Raw genomic sequence first — 9,870 nt, forward strand, 5'->3', positions numbered from 1 at the left:
ATATGCTTTATTGGTTTATTTGCTTGCTTGTTTTGATCTCAACTCATGCACATGTTATGTTTGATGAAATGTGAGCCTATGAATCCTTGCATTTTTTACCCATCACCTATCTTTCCAATGAGACTTGTAAGACATAAACCAACTCGAGTCTCATTAGACCATGCATGTTGTTGAGTAGGAAAGACTAAGTCGACTTGTAGGTGTTGTATAATCTAATCGATTCGGCTCCGGGACCCAAACTTTCCTAGGATTGTAAGATATAACCCAACTCAATCCATCACGACAATAATTGCTTGCTTATAATTTGAGAACATGTTTGTATGATCAATTCCCATGATTCCTCTATGACCCCATGATACCCTAGTGCTTTTTATCAATTGTTTACAACCCTTTTATTTCATCTTGCTTATTTACATTCATTGCTTTTTAGTTAGTGACCTTCTACATCAACCCAAATTGTGACACCCCTAAGACACCGCTAGTTTCGATAGAAATCTCATCTCAATTCCCGTCCCTTGGGATCCGACCTTTACTTGCCTCTTTACTAATTGTAGAGTTGTTTGTGAAGTTATAAATTGTGTTTTGATTCGGACGTGACCCAACGACAACATCTATTCAATTGTGAACACGAAACGGACCGATCAAGTAGTCGTTGCCTACCACGACATTAGTGTCAATTAGTTTGAATTCTTGGTAGGCAATTGGATATGGTGGAGTCACAATGGAGGAGGAGGAAGAGGGCTTGGCATGCGATTCCCTATGTTGCTTCATAATCATTTCAACTTCATCAGAGACGAGTAGTAGGTAGTTTGGACTACGGACGGTGATGCGGCATATCTTGCTAGGCAAGATGAAGGACTTAGCTTCTTTGGTGAGCCACTCATACTTGTTATCAAGATTATCATTCTTGATCCAATGGAATTTGTTGATCATAGTGGCCATATCTAGAAATTTTCCTCCTTTAACCGGTTTGTATTTTTGTCTTTGTTGAAATCCGGGTTAAAGTGCTTGGATAACCATGTTACTAAGCCTCCGTTTATAATAAACATCACTCCTTCTTTCCCATTATCAATTTCAAGCCACCGATCAAGTAAAAGTTATAGGATGTTATATTCTTTGGTGAACTTTTTATTTATATTCATGGTAGACTCAAGGTAGATAAAATCAAGCTCGGTAAAGTGATTGGTGCCTTTTCTTGCAATCAAAGTGTTGCCCACAAACTTGTGCCACACTCTTATGCCCGGATGGTGGACATATAGAACATGGCACTCCCGGAAAGGGTCAAACTTTCGCCCGGTAATCGATTTCCAAAGGGGTGCGGCATCATATTTTAAAGGCTTCTTATCATAATGATAATGTCGTAAAAGACCAAACACTTCACCAAACTCACCCAAGGTCATTCTTGTGCTCTTGTTCTGAAGGCGGAATTCAACATATTTTTGAGCCTCTAACTTAAGCACCTTCAAGGAGCTTATGAACTCCATGGTAAGTGAAGGGTAAGTCAATTATTGCATTTCAAAGAGGGTAAGCAATTTCATGGACTCGAAAAATGTCTTAGTTCTCCCAAGCACACCCAATTTGTCTAAGGCATCTTCACAAATAAACTTGGTAGCTATAATGGTCTTCTTAGTAAGGGATAAAAATGCATTCCTATGAGCATCGGTTAAGAAAGTTACCTCCGGAAAATTTTGCAATTGTTATATAACCGGAGTAGGTGTAGCTTCCTCAATAGGAGTTGCAATCTCTTGGATGTCCATCCTTGGTTGATGCACTACCAAACCCTTTGAGGCAAAAAGAGCTTATTGCCTTTTGGATAAATTTGAGGTTTTGGGTGCCTTGTTTCCGCCTTTTGTTCTTGCCATGTTGTTCTCCTTCTCAAATTTGTATCAACAAACCAATATTGTGCTTGAATGCTCCTTGTTTCCTCAAGCTTTAATCAATTCCCAATCAATTTTAGGATTTTCGAATTTGTACCCAAACCCTATAAAATTGATTCAATTTGTGAGGATTTTGATGTGTAGATGGTCTTTTGTTGATAAAGGAGTGATTTAATCTTGATTTGAGGAAGTTTTGTCTTGATGGTGTTGAATTTGGTTGAGAAATTTTTATTTTTGAATGAGTGGATTGAGGGTTTTGAGGGAGAAAGGATGTGTGTTGTGTTTGTAAAAGATAGAAATGATATGAAGAAGGAGAGGTGAATCCCGTGTTTTCATTAAGTAGAAGCTCGGGACGCTCGACTTCAAGAAGGGACGCTCGGATCCTCAGTCAGTGCACTCTGAAATTTCCAACTCGTGCTGGGACGCACGGATTCTGCTCTGGACTAGCGGATTTCTGCTGGGGACGCTCATATCCACCTGGGCACGCTCGGATTTACGAACAACGTTGACTCATAATTTTGAAGCTTGCCAGGACGCGCAGATCCTTGCCAAGACGAGCGGCTCAAAGTCTAGTACGGGCGTCTTGAATATGATATGTTCAGATTTTGTAATAGACCCCTTTCCTCAATTCCAGCATTCCAAAAACTCGCGTCCTATGGCCAGGACGCTCGGATGCTCCTCTGGGACGCCCGAATTGTCAGCAGCGTAAGCGGATTACCTCCTGGGACGCTCGGATTTACCTCTGTACCCACGCGCTCAGTTCTGGCCGTGGGGATCTCCTTTCCTAAGTCATCCTTTCTTCATTTCCTTTGTTGAATATTGTGGGTGCATACGAAGGCTTGGTTCGCCTAGGCATTTGGTATCCCCACAGTAGATCAAACACTACATCTCAAAACACGTTAAAATACCTCACTTTCTCGCATGTCGAAAATCTTGCAAAGCATGAAATTGCAAATCCAAAAGTGACAAAAATGCAATAAAGGAAATAAAATGCTAGTTAAAGGGTTAGAATATTTACAAATGGTGGTTTAGGGAGGACTCCTCCAAACTCTCATTCTTTGATGAGGCGTCAAGGGGGCAAAACCAAGGTGTTGTTGATGTTGCTCAACACCTTGTTGAAGTAGTCGAAGGTTTGTTCAATTTCATTATAAAGATCTTGCATAGATCTTTGCACATTGTGTTTTTCATGGTGGTGACCCATGTCAAAGTTATGACAAGGATCAACAAAGCCTTGGTCTAAGGTCATAGCATTGCCAATGTAGGGATTGACTAATCCTTCAAATTCGCCATCCCATAGACCACAAACTTCACTAGCTTGTTCCCCAGTGGTATCATGAGTTGACAAGAGCAACTCTTCTTCCTTGTTGTTATGGCCAATGAGGCCTTCTTCGTTGCTTGTCATAATTGGTGATGAGCTCTTCAAGCTTTCATTGTTGAGGAAATTTTCTTGCTCTCCGGATAGAGCATCTTGAAGGTTATCCACTTTCTTCTTCCATATGGGTGGTGTTTCTTTACCCACAGCTTGATCTTTGCATAGAAATTCTAACTTCTTCCTATCACTTTCTTGGCTATAGTGATCGACCATGAAACATATCTCATGTTGTCAGGGAGCTCTTATTATTTTATCAAGATTGAAAGTGATTGTCTCATCCCCCACTTCAAATATGATCTCTCTATATTTCACATCAATTACCGCTCCCGCGGTATGCAAGAAAGGTTTTCCTAAAATGATAGGAATGTTGGAATCCTCCTCCATGTCTGCAATGACAAAATCTACCGGGATGAAGAATTTGCCAATTCTCACAGGCACATCTTCCCATATCCCTAAAGGTATCTTTGTTGATCGATCCGCCATTTTAAGAGTAATGTTGGTGCATTTGAACTCTCCCATTCCTAGTATCTTGCACACCGAGTATGGCATGACAATTACATATGCTCTAAGGTCACATAATGCTTTGTTGATTGTAGTGTCGTCAATGGTGCATGGAATAGAGAAACTTTCCGGATCTTTGAGTTTTGGAGGGGAATCCCTTGTAGAATAGCACTACTCACTTTGGTAAAGGCAATAGTCTCTATCTTTCAGATGGATTTCTTCTTGGTAAGAATGTCCTTCATGTATTTTGCATAGGCCGGAACATGATTGATCAATTCCGTGAATGGGATTGAGACTTCTAAGTTCTTCACAATTTCCATGAACTTTCCAAGTTGCTCATCAAACTTAGGCTTAGCTTGACGACTTGGGAATGGAAGTCTAATCACAATATGCTCTTTCTCCTTAGCCTTCTCTTCATTCTTCTTCTTTGAAACTTCATTGGTGGTGGGTTCTTCTTCCTTAGAGTTCTCCACAACACTTTGATTGTCACTAGCATCCACAACATCTTCATCAATTGGCCTCTTCGGCCCTTTATACCTTATACCACTCCTCAAATGGATGGCACTCACCGTTTCATATCTTGGAGGGTTACCTTAATGTGGTAATTGCCCCTTTTGTCTTTGAGAGCTAGAAGATGCTAATTGAGTCATTTGGGTTTCTAGCATCTTGGTGTGGGATTGATGGTGATATCTTTGGCTTGGCTATCTTTATGCATTTGGGCGAAAAATTCCTGTTGGTTCTTTTGCATTTGGAGGACCGCTTTTTGAACATCAAAGCCTTGGTCATTGGATTGATTGTATGAAGGTTTATTTTGATAACTTTGTCTTTGGTTGTAAAAGGGTCTTTGAGCATTATTTCCCATTGGAGGTGGGGTTTATGTTGGTTAGGGGTTTTGAACATTTTGGCGCTTGTATGAAAGATTTGGATGAAATTTGGTATTCTCATTATAGTAGTTGGAATAAGGGGTACTACTCTTGTATGCTTGGAAAGCATTAACTTGTTCATTTGTTCCCCTACATACTCCACTTGGAATTGAGGATGATGCCACCATAGCATTAACATGTTTTTTGGGAGATTTGGAAGCTTCATCAAGCTTAGTTATGGCCTTCTCAAACTTCAAATTGATGGTGTCAATATGAGCACTTAGTTGAGCACCCAATTATATGATAGAATCTACCCCATGCCTTCCTCCTCTAGTAGCCTTTCGAGGCCTACTATACTGTGAATGATGAACCGCCATCTCTTCGATTTTGGCCCATGTTTGATTGTCATCAATTTCGGTAAACATCCCATTGGATCCCATATTGAGAACATTGCGGGAATTTTCATATAAACCGTTCCAAAATTGTTGCATAAGGAACCACTCACTAAGCCTATGGTGTGGACAAGAATGACAAGTGTCCTTAAATCTCTCTCATGCTTCATACAATGATTCTTCATCCCTTTGCTTAAACCCGGTGATTTGGGCTCTTAACATATTGGTCTTGTCCGGAGGATAGAATTTCTTGTAAAAATCAAGTGCTAGCTTCTTCCATGAATCAATACCAAGGGTAGCCTTGTCGAGGCTCTTCAACAATTGCTTTGCGGCACCGATCAAAGAAAAAGGAAACAATACCCATCAGATTAGTTCTTGAGTAACTCCGGTTTGAGAAATCGCATTACAATAGTCACAAAAAGTCTCCATAAGTGAATGAGGGTCTTCATTAGGCATCCCTCCAAATTAAATTCTCTCAACTAATTGTATGAATGCGGATTTGGCAATGAAATTACCGGTTAAATATGGTGGTGTAGGAGTACCATTTGGTAGGTTCTCCTCGGTTGGTATGGAATGTGATGAAAATTTAGGCATTGTGGGTTGATTTTGTGGTAGGTTTTGTATTGGGTTATCCTCTCCTTCTCTTGCAAAAGGGTTGGTGAACTCAATGTTATTTGGTTGAATATCCACAATCTCACCAATACCTACAACTCTTGAAGTACCTCTAGCAACTCTTCTATTGTTGGTTAAGGTCCTTTCAGTCTCGAAATCAATGGTTAATAGATTACCTTGTGATCTCCTAGTCATGCAAAATATCAAACAACTCGAAAACAATTAGAACAACCTTGAGGAGATTGACTTCCTCAAGGTAAACAAAGACACAACTAAAAACAATTAATGAAAATCAAATCAATTGAACACCGTCCCCAGCAACGGCGCCATTTTTTGTTCGGTTCAAACTCATCGTCAAAAGCTACCAACCAAAACAATATTTATAACTTCACAAACTACTCTTAGTAAAGAGGTAAGTAAAGGTCGGATCCCAAGGGACGGGTATTGATGTAGGATTCTCAATTGCAAATAGCTATGTCTTAGTGTGACACAATTTGGGTTGAGGTGATGTGTAATCTAAACTAATCAAAAAAATGAAAGTAATGTAAAGACAACAAAGCAAAGCAATTAAAAGGAGTTTGTAAACAAATGATTAAAAGCACTAGGGTGTCATGGGTTCATAGGGGATTCCTCGGAGTAGATCATACAAACATGTTCTCAATTAGATGCAAGCATTTATTGATGTGATGGGATCGAGTTAGTGTATATCTTACAATCCCTAAGAAGGTTTGGGTCCCGGAGCCGAGTCATCTAGACTGTACAACACCTACAAGTCGACTTAATCCTTCCTATACAACTCTGTGCATGGTCTAATGAGGCTCGAGTTGGTTTATATCTTACAAGCCTCATTGAAGAGATAAGGGATGGATAAAAAAAATGCAAGGATTCATAGGCCCACATTTCATCAAACATAACATGTGCATAAGTTGAAATCACAACAAACAAGCAAATTAATTATGAAAACATATTAGATTAAGCATAGATCAATCCCCATGTTTGTTTCCCCTAATTCCCCATCAACCCTAGCTAAAGAACTACTCACTCATGATCAAGTTTAGTATGCTAATAAGGTAGTCAATCATACTAACAAAGAAAGACATGAAGAATAAATGAAAGTGATTAACAATAATTAAACAAAGTTAAAGAAGAATTATACCTATGAAGATGATTCCAAATAATAAAGCAAAGAATAATAGAAGTACTTGATGATTGATGGAAGGTTATCAATCCTCCAAATAAACTCAAATAATCTTTTAATTACCCAAAGAAAAGGAAGAACAATAGAGAAATTAAGGAAAGATTAAGATGTGATTAATACTGAGAAATGTATTACAACTAAATTAAGACTAATTTAAGAAGAGATTAAAATTACATTAAGGATTGATTGAGAGATGATGCTAATCTAGGTAGTACAAAGGAGTATTTATACTAATGATTAGGTACAAGGATTAGGGTTCCTAAGGGCTTAAATGACTATTAAGACCCTAAGAAAACTTGAGGAAATGCTACTCCCGAGGGAACTACGCGGATCCTCGTTGCTAGTCCTGCCACGATCTGCTTGTCCTTTTCTGTGGCACATCCCGTTCTGTCTTGGGATCCGCTCGGATCAGGGAGGGAACGCTCGGATCCTGGCGCTTCAACCTGCTCGTCCTGAGATCAAGCCGCTCGGATCCTTGTAGTGTGGTACGCTCGGATTGTGCTCGGGCCGCTCGGATCCTTGGGCAGAGTCATTTTCTTCTTTAGCTCCTTAAGAATCCGCAAGGATCGTGTTGGGGATGCAAGGATCTTTTCATCATTTCATCATTTCCCATTTCACTTTATTTATCTACTTAGGCCTCTAGTGGCAGTCTTCTCTTTGATGCTTGGTAATTAGATGCGATCCATTTAGCTCCATTTCGCCTCATAAATGCAAGGTTAGTCATCCTTTCCTACCAAGGAGACAAAACCTCAAAGAATATACAAAATGGGAAACTAAAGATAATAAATGACCCAAATATGTGCTATAAAGCATGGGAACGAGGTTAATTTAGGGACTAAATGTGCTCAAATATGAATCACATCACCCATCATAACAATAAGTGCTTGTTTTTAATTGAGAACATGTTTGTATGATCTATTTCCATGAATCCCCTATAAACCCATGACACCCTACTGCTTTTAGTCAATTGTTTACAAACCCCTTTAATTGCTTTACCTTGTTTTCATTAATTTACATTCATCTTGTTGATTAGTCTAGATTACACTTCATCTCAACCCAATTTGTGACACCCTAAGACATAGCTACTTGAAATTGAAAATCCTACATCAATACCCGTCCCTTGGGATCCGACCTTTACTTACCTCTTTACTAAGAGTAGTTTGTGAAGTTATAAATATTGTTTTGGTTGATAGCTTTGACGACGAGACTACATCACACCAAAAATAGCGTCGTTGCCGGGGACGGTGTTCAATTGATTTGGTTTTCGTAAATTTTTTTTAGTTGTGTCTTTCTTTAACTTGGGGAAGTCAATCTCCTCAAGGTTGTTCTAATTGTTTTTAAGTTGTTTGATATTTTGCATAACTAGGAGATCACAAGGTAATTTACTACCTATTGATTTCGAGATTGAAAGGACCTTAACCAACAATAGAAGAGTTGCTAGAGGTACTTCAAGCATTGTAGGTATTGGTGAGATTATGGATATACAACCAAATAACATTGAGTTTGTCAACCCTTTTGCAAGAGAAGAAGAGGATAACCCAATTCAAAACCAACCACAAAATCAACCCACAATGCCTAAATTTTCATCACATTCTGTACCAACCGAGGAGAACCTACCAAATGGTACTCCTACACCACCACATTTAACCGGTAATTTTATTGCCAAATCCGCATTCATACAACTAGTTGAGAGAAGTGAATTTGGAGAGATACCTAGTGAAGACGCTCATTCACATATGGAAATTTTTTGCGATAATTGTGATGCAATTTCTCAAACCTGAGTTACTCAAGACCAATTATGTTGGGTATTGTTTCCTTTTTCTTTGATCGGTACAGCAAAGCAATGGTTGAAGATCCTAGACAAGGCTACCCTTGTTATTGATTCATGGAGGAAGCTAGCACTTTCATTCTATATGAAATTGTATCCTTGGGAGAAGACTAATATGTTGAGAGCCCAAATCACCGGGTTCAAGCAAAGGGATGAGGAATTGTTATATGAAGCATGGGAGATATTTAAGGACACTTGTCGTTCTTATCCTCACCATGGGCTTAGTGAGTGGTTCCTAGTTCAACAATTTTGGAACGGCCTATATGAAGACTCACTTAATGTGTTCAATATGGGATCCAATGGGATGTTTACCGAAGTCAATGACAATGAAACATGGGCCAAAATCGAAGAGATGGTGGTTCATAATTCCCAATATAGTAGGCCTCGAAAGGCCACAAGAGGAGGAAGGCATAAGGTAGATTCCATCACACAATTGGGTGCTCAACTAAGTTCTCATATCGACACCATCAATTTAAAGTTTGAGAAGGCCATGGCTAAGCTTGATGAAGCTTCCAAATCACCCAAACAACATGTCAATGCTATGGTGGCATCATCGTCAAATCCAAGTGGAGTATGTGAGAGTTGTGGAACTTTGGGACATGAGCAAAGTTAATGTAAGGGAACAAATGAGCAAGTGAATGCTTTGCATGTAATACTTCACTGAAGAGAATAGGTTATTCGGGTGTGGTACCCCTTGAAGAGGTCCATTGATAGGCTTAAAATATGACTAGTGCTTAAAGGGATTGGAAGTACTACTCATATCAACAAAGTGCACTTTCTTTTCGGGTTATTCATTAAAAAGAACTCCACAGTTAAGCGTGTTTGGCTGAGAGTAGTGTTAGGATTGGTGACCTCCAGGGAAGGTTCCCAGGATGCGCATGAGTGACGACAAAATGCGTTGGAAAGGGCCCTTGTTGATCTCTGGGCCATGTACACAGCCTGGCAAGCTACCGTGAGTGACCGCTCCTGGCCCTATGTTTGGGCCGAGGTGTTAAAAGTGGTGTCAGCACAACCCTGCGACTGTCTGGTGTGCCTATGGTCCGTAGTACCCGGGTCACCAACCTAGCGGGGGAGGATTATGGGTTTGGCTTGGCTGCGGTCAGATAATGCCAAGCGCAACGGGGATGTTGCGTTCTTTAAGTGGGGGTGTGTGATACTTCACTGAACCGAATTAGTTATTCGGATCGGTGTGGACACGGGGGGACCACGGGGGCGCTTGGGAACAAG

At 39.9% G+C, this 9,870-nt stretch overlaps 2 non-coding genes across 2 annotated transcripts; one reads left to right on the top strand and one right to left on the bottom strand.

The window, feature by feature from the left end:
- The first annotated feature begins 5,120 nt into the window (after positions 1-5,120).
- Positions 5,121-5,227, top strand: LOC141609709 (small nucleolar RNA R71). Its single transcript, XR_012527627.1, has one exon. It is a non-coding gene; the product is annotated as a small nucleolar RNA R71 (small nucleolar RNA).
- Positions 5,228-8,758: 3,531 nt separating this feature from the next.
- Positions 8,759-8,865, bottom strand: LOC141609879 (small nucleolar RNA R71). Its single transcript, XR_012527785.1, has one exon. It is a non-coding gene; the product is annotated as a small nucleolar RNA R71 (small nucleolar RNA).
- Positions 8,866-9,870: the final 1,005 nt, after the last annotated feature.

The sequence above is a fragment of the Silene latifolia genome, chromosome 10 (assembly GCF_048544455.1).
Source record: "Silene latifolia isolate original U9 population chromosome 10, ASM4854445v1, whole genome shotgun sequence".
Taxonomy (NCBI): domain Eukaryota; kingdom Viridiplantae; phylum Streptophyta; class Magnoliopsida; order Caryophyllales; family Caryophyllaceae; genus Silene; species Silene latifolia.